The 13,567-nt window shown below is 43.0% G+C and overlaps 1 long non-coding RNA gene across 1 annotated transcript; it reads right to left on the bottom strand.

The window, feature by feature from the left end:
* Window positions 1-11,466: 11,466 nt before the first annotated feature.
* LOC143987972 (uncharacterized) lies at window positions 11,467-12,586 on the bottom strand. The gene is made up of 2 exons (XR_013276726.1): window positions 12,475-12,586; window positions 11,467-11,939 (listed from the first exon to the last, which is right to left on the bottom strand). It is a non-coding gene; the product is annotated as an uncharacterized LOC143987972 (long non-coding RNA).
* Between the last annotated feature and the right edge of the window lie 981 nt (window positions 12,587-13,567).

Raw genomic sequence — 13,567 nt, 5'->3', positions numbered from 1 at the left:
CATCATGTACACCACAGAGATACAGTGCAGAGTCAGATACACCAGGGTGTGGGATGTGCAGAAAACAGCTGTCACCATGAAAGTCAAGTGTGAGCTTTCCATTTGTTTCTCTTTTTTTGCTGGGGGCATTGATGATATGAACTGGACTGGATCCTGGATTCAACTTGTACCATCTTAGCCCTTGAAAACCACTCACTTTAAAGGTGCAATATAAAGTCACATTTTCTCCTTCTGTGATGGTGATGGTGTCATTCTGGCTTACAGAATCCTGGCAATTCACCACTACAAAACAAGAACATACGATTTACATCTATAATAAAAGAACACGTAAATGTATATGTAAATTCATACATGCAATCTAGAAAATAGGAACTTTTCCATGGATACATATTTCAAACACAAAGAGCTGTTTGCATATGAAATCTCTGAAATATACAGTCTGTGTTGTTTTAAAAAATAACACTTATAAACTTACAGGAGGTCCAGAAAGTCCCCAGGAACAGGAAACTCCATAGTAAATGCATTGTTGTGTCTTCACTAAATGTAAGCTCCTCATTCGATGAATGTGTGAGATGTGTGCTTGTTATACCCACCAGATACAGAATGTCACCTGACCTCACCACATCACATAACCATCCTGCTATATCAATTTGGAGCTTGTCTTTGATCTCATATTCATGTATATTCTATACTCAGACTTATATATATTCAGTTAAGCTGGTCATATACTAGTAGAGTTTCATTTGAAAAATTATGTCTTAAAAACATTTGTTTAATTTTCTGTTTGTTAGCGGGGTCAAATCGCTGTTCATTTTTGACCACAGTGATAAGTAAATTGAGTAGAATTTCTAACTATGAATGTGGTTTTTGTTCAAGAAAGTCCATTCAATCCAAAATTGATTGTTAAAAGCAAACTTTTTTTTAAAGTACTTTCAAACTACTGTATATGCCTGTTGTCATCACTTGTATTCACGGGAATTTTCACATGAATGTGCGTGCGAATATGATTGTACTAGTATATGGTTACCATTAGTAGCTTTTTTCACAGGAGAACCTAAAAAAAAAGAAAAGGAATTTCTCTTGCACATGATAGGATGACTGAAGAAAACATAGTAAACATTTTGCTTCTTTAGTACATCCCAATAAATGATAACACTAGATTATTTTTCTTTTCTTTGCAGTATTTAGGCTGTTTTTACCATAAACTGGAGAAACAAAATTAGCCTCACTGATCAAACAAACAAAGTCAAGGAAATATGCAAAAACACAGTGTAGCATTGATAACCATAAAAAAAAACAACATACTATACAGTGCATTCAAGATGTGTAAACATAAAAAACTAATGAATACAGGAAAAATAATAATGTATACAAGAAATTAATAATGAAGTGACTGAACCAGTGAAAATGTGAAATCACCACTATAGTGATCTAATTTAAGCAAATGTCCACAAATGTGAAGGACTTAGGATCCACTCTCGAGATGACACTTTGACTAGTGGAGTGTGACTGGTCGTTGAGACGCCAGAAATAATATATCTTCCACCAAGAAAGTATAGATGTATACTCTTACCAGATGGAGTGGACTCACATGCCAGGGGCAGTGGGTCAATCAAGCTTGTTTCGGCCAAAGCCTGGGACTCCAATGTTGCACGAGGCTTGATGGAACTGGAACCTGGTTGGGGATCGATCCAGAAGTAGGTAGTAAGTAGGCAGGTGTTCTCACCCGGAACAATGTAAGGAGGATGAAAAACAAAAATGCTCCATATGGTGCAGGCCAAAAAGATATAAAAAGTACATACATGAAATCATAGATGTGTACAAAAATGTGAAAAGCAATGTGGGGAGCAGTAAAATGCAAGCCTTGGTGGAAGATATACGATTTCTGGCATCTCAACGACCAGTCACACTCTATTCCATTAGTCAAAGTGTCATCTCAAGAGTGGATCCTAAGCCCTTCACATTTGTGGACATTTGCTTAAATGAGATCACTATAGTGGTGATTTTACGTTTTCACTGGGTCAGTCACTGGACTTCATTATTCATTTCTTGTATACATTATTTTTCCTGTATACATTAGTATTTCATGTTTACACATCTTTAATGCACTGTATAGTATGTTGTATGTTTGATGGTTCTCAGCACTACACTGTGTTTTCGCATAGTATTTAATAATACTTTAATGAAGTTTGCAATTTGTACTGCAAAATAAATACATTGGACTGCAAAGAATAGTATAACCAATAATATGTTATTCTCAATTCTGGAAATATTAGTGTAAGTTAACACCCATTTTCCTATTGTTAGTGTCCAAATGAAGTCCAACAGGTATAGGTAGTCACAAATGTATTAAAAATTGGAGTATCAAAAAACATTGAAGGAAATGTTAATGTAAATATTTTGAGCAGCATAGCAAAGCGTATTTACACAAAATGGAAGATGGAGTTTCTCATAAAAATGAATGAGTGCAAAGCCTTGTATAGTCTATAGATCCAACACACCGAAATTTTCAGCACTTTCAGATCAAAATTACATTTATAGAGAGGGTAAATCTCATGTAAATGTCAGAGCCTCATGTACCGGGGTCGAATGCTCATTACAAGAAATTATCATTATAATTATTTGTTACATCAGTCAGGCAAGCAGGAGCTTCTGAAACATTACATTATGTGCCGCAAACAGGCAAATAAAATAAAATGTCTTTAAAACCAATATAATTTATATTAAATGGGCTGTGCTGCCATCTAGTGGTTTATAGTGTCTCTTAAGCATAGGTTTCCAATTTGAATACAGTGCCCTGAAAATATACCACATGAAATACAAGTCTGTGGAGAGAGAATGCAATATTTCACATAAAGTGTCAGACTTTTTAGCTCAGTAATGTTTAAAAAAAAAAACATACCTCCTATATCACTGCCAATCATTATATCATCATTTAATTTATTGTTTTAATTAGATTCTTCTTTATTTTCTTTTACCATTTACAACAGTACAGACACATTGTACAAAATACATCCCATAAAACATCACAAATACTACAAGGGGAAAAAAAAGTAAAAAACAAAAGAAAAGAACCCCAGAGCCCCCCTCCCCCCACACACAAACACACCCAACACATTTAGGAGCATAAAACATGTTTAAAAATAATTTAACAAAGAAAAATGAATGCTTAGTAATTGGACTAAACATCCATATACATATAGAGCAATGCTTACTGTGCAGATTGATCTATAACCACTAGCGAAGACACAGCCTCAAGCCATTGTGACCAGTAGGGATAAGCTGAACACCCCCCGGATTCGGTTCGCACCAGAACCCCCTGCGAACGGACCGAAAATTTGTGTGAACTTTAGAACACCGTTAAAGTCTATTGGACTCGAACGTTCAAAATCAAAAGTTTGAAAATTTTAAAGGCTAATATGCAAGTTATTGTCCTAAAAAGGGTTTGGGGACCCAGGTCCTGCCCCAGGGGACATGTATCAATGCAAAAAAGTTTTAAAAACTGTTGTTTTTTCAGGAGCAGCGATTTTAATGATGCTTAAAGTGAAAAAAAAAGTGAAATATCGTACCTGGGGGTGTCTATAGTATGCCTGTAAAGTGGCGCGTGTTTCCCGTGCTTAGAACAGTCACTGCACAAAATTTAATTTTTAAAGGAATAAAAGTCATTTAAAACTGCTTGCGGCTTTAATTTAATGTCTGGTCCCGGCAATATGAATCAAAATCAGTGAGGCAAACGGCATGGGTACCCCCCCCCCCCCCCCAGTCCATTACCAGGCCCTTTGGGTCTTGTATGGATATTAAGGGGAACACTGCACCCAAATTAAAAAAAGGAAAGGTGTGGGGCCCCCAGGCCCTATATACCCTGAACAGCAGTATACAGTCGGTGCAAACAAGACAGGGACTGTAGATTTGTTCTTAAGTAGAATCTGTTTTTAATTTTGAACTGGTACATTTTTAAGTAAAAAAATCTATTTTTAAGCTTTTTGGAAAACATAGGGAAGGGTTATCACCCCTGTAAAAAAAATTTTGCTGTTTGTGCACCTCTTCAGAAGATTTCACCTCACTTTCAATGTTTTTTGAAAATTTGGGGTTTTTAGTGAAAGTAGGGGCCCGCCCTATATGCTCTGCAGAAATGTGGGCCTAAGGTGGTGCTGGTGCCACAACACTGTAAGTCCTCACAGTTACTCTTGGTGGGCGCTGAAACGGGCCCTGCTGTGAAATATTATATCAAGAAATGTAATTACATGCACCTGTTGAACAAGGGCAGAAAAATTGGGCCTTTGGTGGTGGTGTTGCCACAACACTGTAAGCCCTCACAGTTACTCTTGGTGGGCGCAGGAATGGGCCCTGCTGTGAAATATTAGATCAAGAATTGTAATTAAATATCCCTGTTGAACAGCTGCATTAAAATTGGGCCTTAGGGACTGGTGCCACAACACTGCAACACCTCACAGAAACTCTAGTTGGAGTGCAGGAATGAGCCCTGTTGCAAGGTATTGCATCAAAAATTGTAATTGCATGCCCCTGTTAAACAGGGGCTGAATAATTGGGCCTTAGGCACTGTTGCTGGTGCCACAACACTGCAACTCCTCACAGATACTCTAGTTGGAGGGCAGGAATGAGCCCTGCTGCAAAGTATTGCAACAAAAATTGTAGTTACACACCTGGGCATTAGGCACTGGTGCCACAACACTGCAATCACTGACAAATATTGTAGTTGAGTGCAGCAACGAACCCTCCTGCAAAATATTGCATCAAAAATTGTAATCACAGGTCCCTGTTAAACAGGGGGCTGAAAATTGGGCCTTAACCACTGGTGCTGGTGTCACAACACTGCATCCCCTCACAGATACTCTAGTTGGAGCACAGGAATGAGCCTTGCTGCAAAGTATTGCAACAAAAATTGTAATTACACACCCCTGTTAAACAGGGGCTGAAAAATTGGGCCTTAGGCACTGGTGCTGGTGCCACGACACTGCAACCACTCACAGATATTGTAGTTGAGCGCAGCAACAAACCCTCCTGGGCCTTAGCCACTGGTGGTGGTGCCAAGAAGCAAAAAATATTCTTACAAGCTATCAGCATGATCATTGAGGAGGAAGAAGATAGTCACTCAGCATCAGCATAGGAAGTCTTGAAGGGATCTGACATTTCAAAAAAAATTATTTGGTTACATCAGCATCAGGTGCTTGGTAACTGGAGGTGATCCAAGACTGATTCATTTTTATGAAGGTCAGTCGATCAACTGAGTCAGTGGACAGGCGCACCCTGTGATCAGTTACAAAGCCTCCAGCAGCACTGAATGTGCGTTCCGAAAGAACGCTGAATGCAGGACAGGCCAGAAGCTCAATTGCATACTGTGCAAGCTCTGGCCAGTGATCCATCCTCAAGATCCATTACCCCAGAAGATTTTCAGTGGGAAAGGTGTCCAAGTCTGATCTTGCCCCTAGGTATTCTTGCACCATGTAAATCAAATGCTGGCGATGGTTGCTGGAACGGATCATACCTTGGGGCTGCGGACTAAAAAATTGTCTGAACGCATCGCTCAGACGGCCACCTTCTCCACCTCTCCTTCTGTGACTGACCAAAGCCTCAGCAACACGTTGTCCAGGACCAGGCATTTGTAACCTCCCAGTCTCTGGGAACGCATTACACAGACCTTTCTGCAAGGCCTCCTGAAGATGTTTCATCCTCTGCTCCCTCTTCAAGGGCAAGTTAAGGTCCGCAGCCTTACCCTTGTAACGTAAATCAAGGAGGGTTGCCAGCCAGTAAAGATCCCTCTCCTTGATCCAATGAATACGAGGATCCTTCTACAGGCTTTGCAGGATCAGGGAGGCAGCGTAGGTTAACTGAGGCATTCGGTCCGGAGTCCTCTGGGTCACTAAGGACGATATGATTCACAGCCACCTCCTCCCAGCCACGTACAAGTCCAAGGGTTTCTTGGGACTGTAAATCATCCCTAAAAGACTGCTGCTGATGCTGTGTGTGAGGCTCCACCTCCATGCTGACATAATCCTCCTCATCCTCTTCCTGTGTGATTGGCAGGCCAGCAGGAACACTGTCTGGATAAAAGGTGCCTTGAGAGGTAAGGAAGTCCTCCTCTTCCTGCCTCTGTTCTGCCTCAAGTGCCCTGTCCATTATTCCATGCAGCGTGTGTTCCAACAGGTGGACAAGAGGGACAGTGTCACTAACGCATGCACTGTCACTGCTCACCATCCTCGTGGCCTCCTCAAATGGTGACAGGTCAGTGCATGCATCCCTGATCATGGCCCACTGGCGTGTGGGAAAAAAAAAAACAAGCTCCCCTGGCCTGGTGCCATAGTCGCGCAGGTACTCATTGATGGCCCTCTGCTGCGTGTGCAGCTGCTGCAGCATGGCCAATGTTGAGTTCCACCTGGTGGGCATGTCACAGATTAGGTGGTTCTTGGGCAGGTTAAATTCGTTTTGGAGGTCAGCCAGCCGAGCGCTGGCATTATATGACCGGCAGAAATGCACACAGTCTTTCCCGGCCTGCCTCAGGACATCCTGTAAGCCCAGGCACTTGCCCAAGAACCGCTGCACCACCAAGTTAAGGACGTGAGCCAAACAGGGCACATGGGTCAGTTGTCCCTGTCAGAGGGCATAGAGGAGGTTGGTGCCATTGTCGCAAACCACCATTCTTAGCTTAAGCTGGTGTGGCATCAACCACCTCTCAGCCGGCCCCTGCAGAGCTGACAGAATCTCTGCGCCAGTGTGACTCCTGCCCCCCAAGCACACCAGCACAAGCACCTCATGGCATCTTTTTGCCTGCGTACTTGCGTAGCCCCTTGAACGCCTACGGAGCACCGCTGGTTCCAAGGACAAAGCACAGGAAGAGGCCATGGAGGAAGAAGAAGAGGAGGGGGTGGAGGAGAGAGGTGTGTCTGAATCACCAGTAGTAGCATTTTGGAGGCATGGTGGCGGAACAACCTCCAACACTATTGCACCTTGTCCTACATCCTTCCCAGCTGCCAGCAGAATCACCCAATGCTCCGTAAAAGATAGGTAGGTAACATCCCTATCCATGCTTGCTGGGCCATGAGTCAGCGGTAATATGCACCTTTCTGCTGACCGCCCTGTCCAGCGAGGTCAAGACATTGCTTTCCACATGTCAGTAGAGAGTCGGAATTGTCTTCTGTGCGAAAAAGTGGCTTTGGGAACCTGCCACTAAGGAACCGCACATTCCACAATCTCACGGAGGGGGCAGAGTCTACCAACTAAAAAGGCAGCAGTTGAAGTGCTAGCAATTTAGCCAAGCTAGCATTTAACCGCTGGGCATGTGGGTGGCTGGGAGTGAACTTCTTTCGGCAGTGCAGCAGCTGGGACAGGGATATTTGCCTGGTACAATCAGACATCAGTGTACTGATAGCAGATTGCCCGCAAGTACTTGGCTTTGACACACCTAATTCTACACCTTCATTTCTCTAAGTGCAGGTTTTGGAGAGGACTGAAGGTATAGTGGGGTTGGAGATCCCAGCTGATGAGGAGCAAGGAGAGGTCTGCTTTGTTCTTTGGTGTGGGTCTTTTAGGTACGCTTGCCAACGAACTGCATGGCAGGTTGACATCTGTCTGGTCAAGCATGTGGTGCCCAAGTGGCTGATGTTTTGGCCACGTGAGATACGCTTGAGACATATGTTGCAAATAGCAGTGGTGCGATCTGATGCACTCGTCTCAAAAAAGCCCACACCAAAGAACTTTTGGAATAATGTGCAGAGGCAGCGCCCTGCACATACGTAGCTCTGTGGTGTTATGCAGTTGGTGTGCTGCCCTTAAGCTGGCCCCTGGAGGGCATCCTGCCTTGTTGGAGATGTGAATAAAGTGATAATGGGGCGCTCGAGTAAATTAATAACTTATTTAGATATCCTAGTTATCTCAAACAAGATAGAAAAACAAAATATAGGATCAAAAGAACACCAGCAATTTGGGTAGCTTTAAATTCACACTGTGCCGAGTACATGGTGCACCAACTGTATTTACTGCAGCTGCCTGCCTGTGGTATAGGATCAGAAGAACACCGGCAATTGGGGTAGCTTTAAGTGCACACTGTGTAGAGTACACACTACACCAACTGCAATTACTGCAGCTGCCTCCCTGTGGTATAGGATCAGAAGAGCACCAGCAACTGGGGTAGCTTTAAGTGCACACTGTGCAGAGTACACAGTACACCAACTGTAATTACTGCAGCTGCCTGCAGTATAGGATCAGAAGAACACCAGCAATTGAGGTAGCTTTAAGTGCACACTGTGCCGAGTACACAGTACACCAACTGTAATTGCTGCAGCTGTCTGACTGTGGTATAGGATCAGAAGAACACCAGGAATTTGGGTGGCTTTAAGTGCACACTGTGCAGAGTACACAGTACACTAACTCTAATTACTGCAGCTGCCTGCCTGTGGTATAGGATCAGAATAACACCAGCAATTGGGGTAGCTTTAAGTGCACACTGTGCAAAGGACAGAGTACACAGGAACAAATCTAGCTAACTAGCGAATTTGCCGAACGGGCGAACAAACGATGTTCGAGTCAAACATGGGTTGGACTCGAACACGAAGCTCATTCCTAGTGACCAGATATCCTCAAATTATATATATATACACACACACAACACCTAGGATGCATATATATATATACTCACTGCAGCTAACTGAGTCGCTTCCTGCCTGCTCTATCTAACTCAAGTGAAATGAAATGACACTGCCTATCTATCTCTCTCTCTATCAGCACGCCGGAACACACTACACAAGGCCACCATGCAGGCTGCCTTGTATAGTGTGGGGAGCGTACTTAACCCCCTGAGCCATAATTGGCCAAAGCCACCCTGGCTTTGGCCAATTACGGCTCGCTGTACAGATGGTGCTGCGATTGGACAAGCATGCGGATCATAGTGCATGCTTGGCCAATCATCAGCCAGCAATGCACTGCGATGCCGCAGTGAATTATGGGCCGTGACACACCACTCGAATTTGGCGCAAATGGCCCTTAACATTCAGAATTCTCCAAACGGGCGAACAAACGATGTTCGAGCTCATCCCTAGTGACCAGATATCCTCAAATTACTTCATGGAGTTCCTTAAGAAATATGTATGTTTTTCAAAAGAAAAAGTAAGATAAGGTAGAAGGGTGAGGAGAGGTCCACTTAAGGGGAATCTGTCTACGGGCCACAAACTTTTTTTGTTTGTTTTTACTTAGCTTAGTAGTTTAATGGTGAACTTCCGTCCCAGCCTCGCCACGGCGAGGTACGTCATGTACTCTTCTTGCTCTACCCCTCCTCCTTTCCCCCAGTGCTATCTGGGACCTGTGTGTCGCCCACACGAGAATGGGGCCATTCAGAAAGCACAGCGTGACTCACTTATGCGCAGTAGGAAACCGCCTATGAAGCCTGAAGGCTCCACTGCCGGTGTCCCTTAGCTACTATGACAGCACCTGCAGCCGATCCGATGGATGTATCGGCCTCGGGCAGCCGAAATCGTGGACTCCCTGGACAGGTACGTGTCCTTATTAAAATTCAGCAGCTACAGTGTTACCACCAAAGAAATGTATCTGGCTAAAAAACGATAAAAATGTAACTTGGGTACAGTGTTGCATGACTGAGTAATTGTTACTCAATGTGTGACAGCAATGAAAGCTGTGGTTAAAGTTGAACTTTAGGTAAGAATGAAATCTTCCCCTGCAGTGAGGCTCCAGTGGCCTGGTATGGTTTAGGAGAGAAGGGTGCATTTGCTTGCTGTCTCCTTCCTTTCCTGGCCAGCCAGTGTGCATTTTCAAATAAGGGTTTGGTATAGATTTTTAGGGGGGACCCTTGTGTGCTTTATTTTTTACATGGGGTCTCCCTTAAAAACCATACCAGACCCTCATCCAGTATTAGGGTATGGTGTGGATTTTTTAGGGGGGTCCCCACACTTTTTTGTGTTTTTTTTTTTTTTTTTGTATGGAGCCCCGCTTAAAATCTATTCCAGGCTTCTATCTAAGATTATATATGATATGGATGGGGCCCTACAGACTTTTTTCACTGAATCATTGCCAGCTAGGATGCATATAGCCACGTGGCATCATTGGTTGTTATGATGCGCAAAAACAGCCAATGGCACTGTGCATCTGCCTGTGTCCTGTGATCTAATTGGTTGCTAGGGTGCACACAGCTGGCCCTCACAGTGTTCCTGGTTGCTAGGACGCAGGCAGACACCAATTGTCATTTAGTGGTGGTAGTGATACTGCCACTAAATGAATGATTTCTAACTACATCAACCAGAGGTTTTGCAGTAGGGTGCACTAGCTAATTATGGTCATTATGTTGTCTGTTCAGTGAACTGTGAGCATGTAAACTTCAGGTCGAACTCTACATCAAGCCAGATTAAAAACTCATCTCTAATCTCCACATGTGGCAAAGTGGGACTGCAATTCAAAGACAGTTGTCTCCCTATAATAGGAAGTGTCTGAAGAAGGGATTTCATAGCAGAAGTACCAGATACTATTTTAACCACTTGCTTACTGGGCACTTAATCCCCCTCCAATCCAGACCAATTTTCAGCTTTCGGTGCTGATGTACTTTGAATGACAATTGCGCGGTCATACAACACTGTACCCAAATGAAATTGTTATCATTTTTTCTGTCAAATAGAGCTTTCTTTTGGTGGTATTTGATCGCATGTGCGATTTTTATTTTTTGTTAAAAAATGTAAAAAGACCGAATAAAAAAAAAAATTTAAAACAGGCAATTTTTGTCAGTCATTGATGTACGCTGATGAGGCAGCACTGATAGGCATCGATAGGTGGTAGTGATGGATACTGATGGGTGGCAGTGAGGGGCACTGATCGGTTACACTGATAGGCAGCACTTTTAGATGGCACTGATTAGCACTACTGGTGGGCATTGATAGGTGGCACTTGTGGGCATTGATAGGTGGCACTTGTGGGCACTTTCAGATGGTATAATTGCCTCTTCCATTTAGGGACCGATGTCCCTTTAAGATAAGGCGTTGATTGGCCTTTTTTTTCTCCTCCGCTGTCAGCGTCAGGAGAAAAAGAAATCACTGAGCTTTTATTTTGATCATGTGATCAGCTGTCATTGGCTGACAGCTGATCACATGGTAGGGGGACGGGACTGGCCCCTTACTCGGATCGGTGATCACCTGAGTCTCAGGGAGCGTGCACAGGGGAGGCCGTCATATGACTTTCACATCCGCGATGTGGCCGTCATTCCGCCATAGCGCGGATGTCAAGTGGCTAAAAAAACCTGCATATTAAAATAGACTGAGATTTACTTTTGATGTTACAAGTTAAAGCTTTCAGTGAAAAGGGAGATATCACCGCTCCAGGAAAAACACACAGATAATGAACCTTTCTCTCGGTTCGGAAGTCGTAGGTGCTGGCAATTGCTAATAGCAATAATCTGTTCCTGTTTAAAGCTTACAGTATATGAGATTTTTTACGGATCGGGTAAAGATATACTTTAAGGCTTTCCATATGCTTTATATACATATATGTACAGAAAATGTATTTCTTATTATAATATTTAGGTGATGTTATTGGAAGTGGTCCATGAAGATGAGCCCCTTTACTGTACAGCCATTGTTCAGGAGGTTATTGCATGTAGATGAAGTTCTTGCACGGGTCTTCCTGTCGGTTCATACACTGTGCCTCCACCGAGCAGAGATACAATGCAGAGTCAGATACAATGGGGTCCTGGATGTGCAGTAAACAGCTGCCCTTGTTTGGGAATAAAACAGTGAATCTTCCTTTTTGGTTTTGCTGTTCTGAAGGAGCATTTATGATGAGATCTGGACCACCTCCAGGGTTCAGCCTGTACCAAGTTAACTTATAAAATTGAGACACTGTATATCCACAATATAGAGTCACATTTTCTCCCTCTGTGATGGTGATGGTGCTATTCTGGTAATCTACAGAATTTTGGCAATGCACAGCTGAAAAACAAGAAATGAAGACTTCATAAACTGGAAAATAATACTTTCAGGTTTACTGTCAGTGTGCATGACTTACTTATAATAGTCGGCATAATACAGTAATTATAAGTGTGTAAAGCTCAACATTGCTTAGCCAAACCTGCTTTTTCAATACATCTCATGATCACTGGATACTGAACTCGTTTTTTATCTTTTTGTGATTTTAAATGCTGGTATTTTATAAATATTAGTTTATTTTATATGTAGGCTCTGTTCATAACTGATTTGAATAAATATCTTTACTCTGTAAAGTGCTTTATAAAATTGAGAAAATAAAATGTTAGGACAGGTGGCATATTTATAAAGCATAAATAAAATAGTACTAAAGCACATATCTGGTTTACACAAAAAAAATATATATATATATATTAAAGGAATATTATCTTAACCTGTCCTCAAAAATGAAAATTGCCTATGTTATTGATACATATAAAATCATGGGGTAAGTGACAAGATTCTGCAGAGATGTGATTGGTCCTGAGAAAGGTAAACTTACAAGAAATCCAGAAAATTTCCAGTAAAACCAGACTCCATAGAGGGTACATTGTTGTGTCTTCTGCATGTAAGATCTTCAAGAACTGAATGTGATGTGTGCTGTACAAGATGAGAATGTAGCTAGTCATTCACCACAGGATGCAGGATGGTGTTATCTGACCTACATTGTCACCAGATCATATGATTGCAATCCTGTATTTCAAAGTGCATGTTGTCTGTTTAATCCTTCAAATGATGATATAGCAGATAAGCCATGTCAGACTTTAACACATATGTGATGTAAGGACCCGTGCGAATGAAGCGTCAGTTTCCGCATCGTATAGGACACGCAGGCAGTTCACACTGCCTTATGCGAACCGCTGGGAGTTTCAATAAAAAGTTAAGGACATCCCCAGATCAGTTTGCATATCGCAGTGCTAACTGACAATTCGGACATGAATCGAATCACATGAACACGTGAACACCTATGCGATACGATTCTGGTGCGGACCAAAACTTGGTCCAAATGCAATGCAAATTCAGCCATACAATCTGTATGGCTGAATTTGCATCACACAGACATCACATGTAATTTGCAGTGCCATGCGAATCACATGCGATAACGCAAAGCGCACCAGTGTGAACCCAGTCTAAAGAAGAAAAGTACATACTCTGACACCTGGTATTGGTTACATTAAAATATTTTGTGTACAAGTTTTTAACCACTTGAGGTCAGCGCTATAGCCGAATGATGGCCACAGCGCGGACCTGAATTTCCGGGGGGCCGTCATAGGATGTCCTCTCCTTGGCACGTGCTGTGATCATAGAGTCACCGAGACTCCGGTGATCACTGATCCGAGTAAGGGGCTGATCCCGGCCCCTTACCACGTGATCAGCAGTCCCAAAGAGGAAGAAGACACATCTGCCTCCTCCTCTGTGCCTCCAAGTGCCACCTGCCATTGTCCACAGTGCCCCCCACTGCCACCTATCAATGCCCACAAGTACCACCTATCAATGCCCACCAGTGGTGCCAATCAGTGTCTCATCAGTGCCACCTAGCAGTGCTGTCTTTCAATTTAACCTATCAATGCCCATCACTGCCACCCATCAGTGCC

This window comes from Lithobates pipiens, unplaced genomic scaffold, assembly GCF_037356315.1.
Source record: "Lithobates pipiens isolate NorthernLeopardFrog02 unplaced genomic scaffold, aLitPip1_a1.2 Scaffold_1, whole genome shotgun sequence".
Taxonomy (NCBI): Eukaryota; Metazoa; Chordata; class Amphibia; order Anura; family Ranidae; genus Lithobates; species Lithobates pipiens.
Note: the sequence above shows the minus strand (reverse complement) of the source record. Positions and strands in the feature narration are given on the sequence as shown.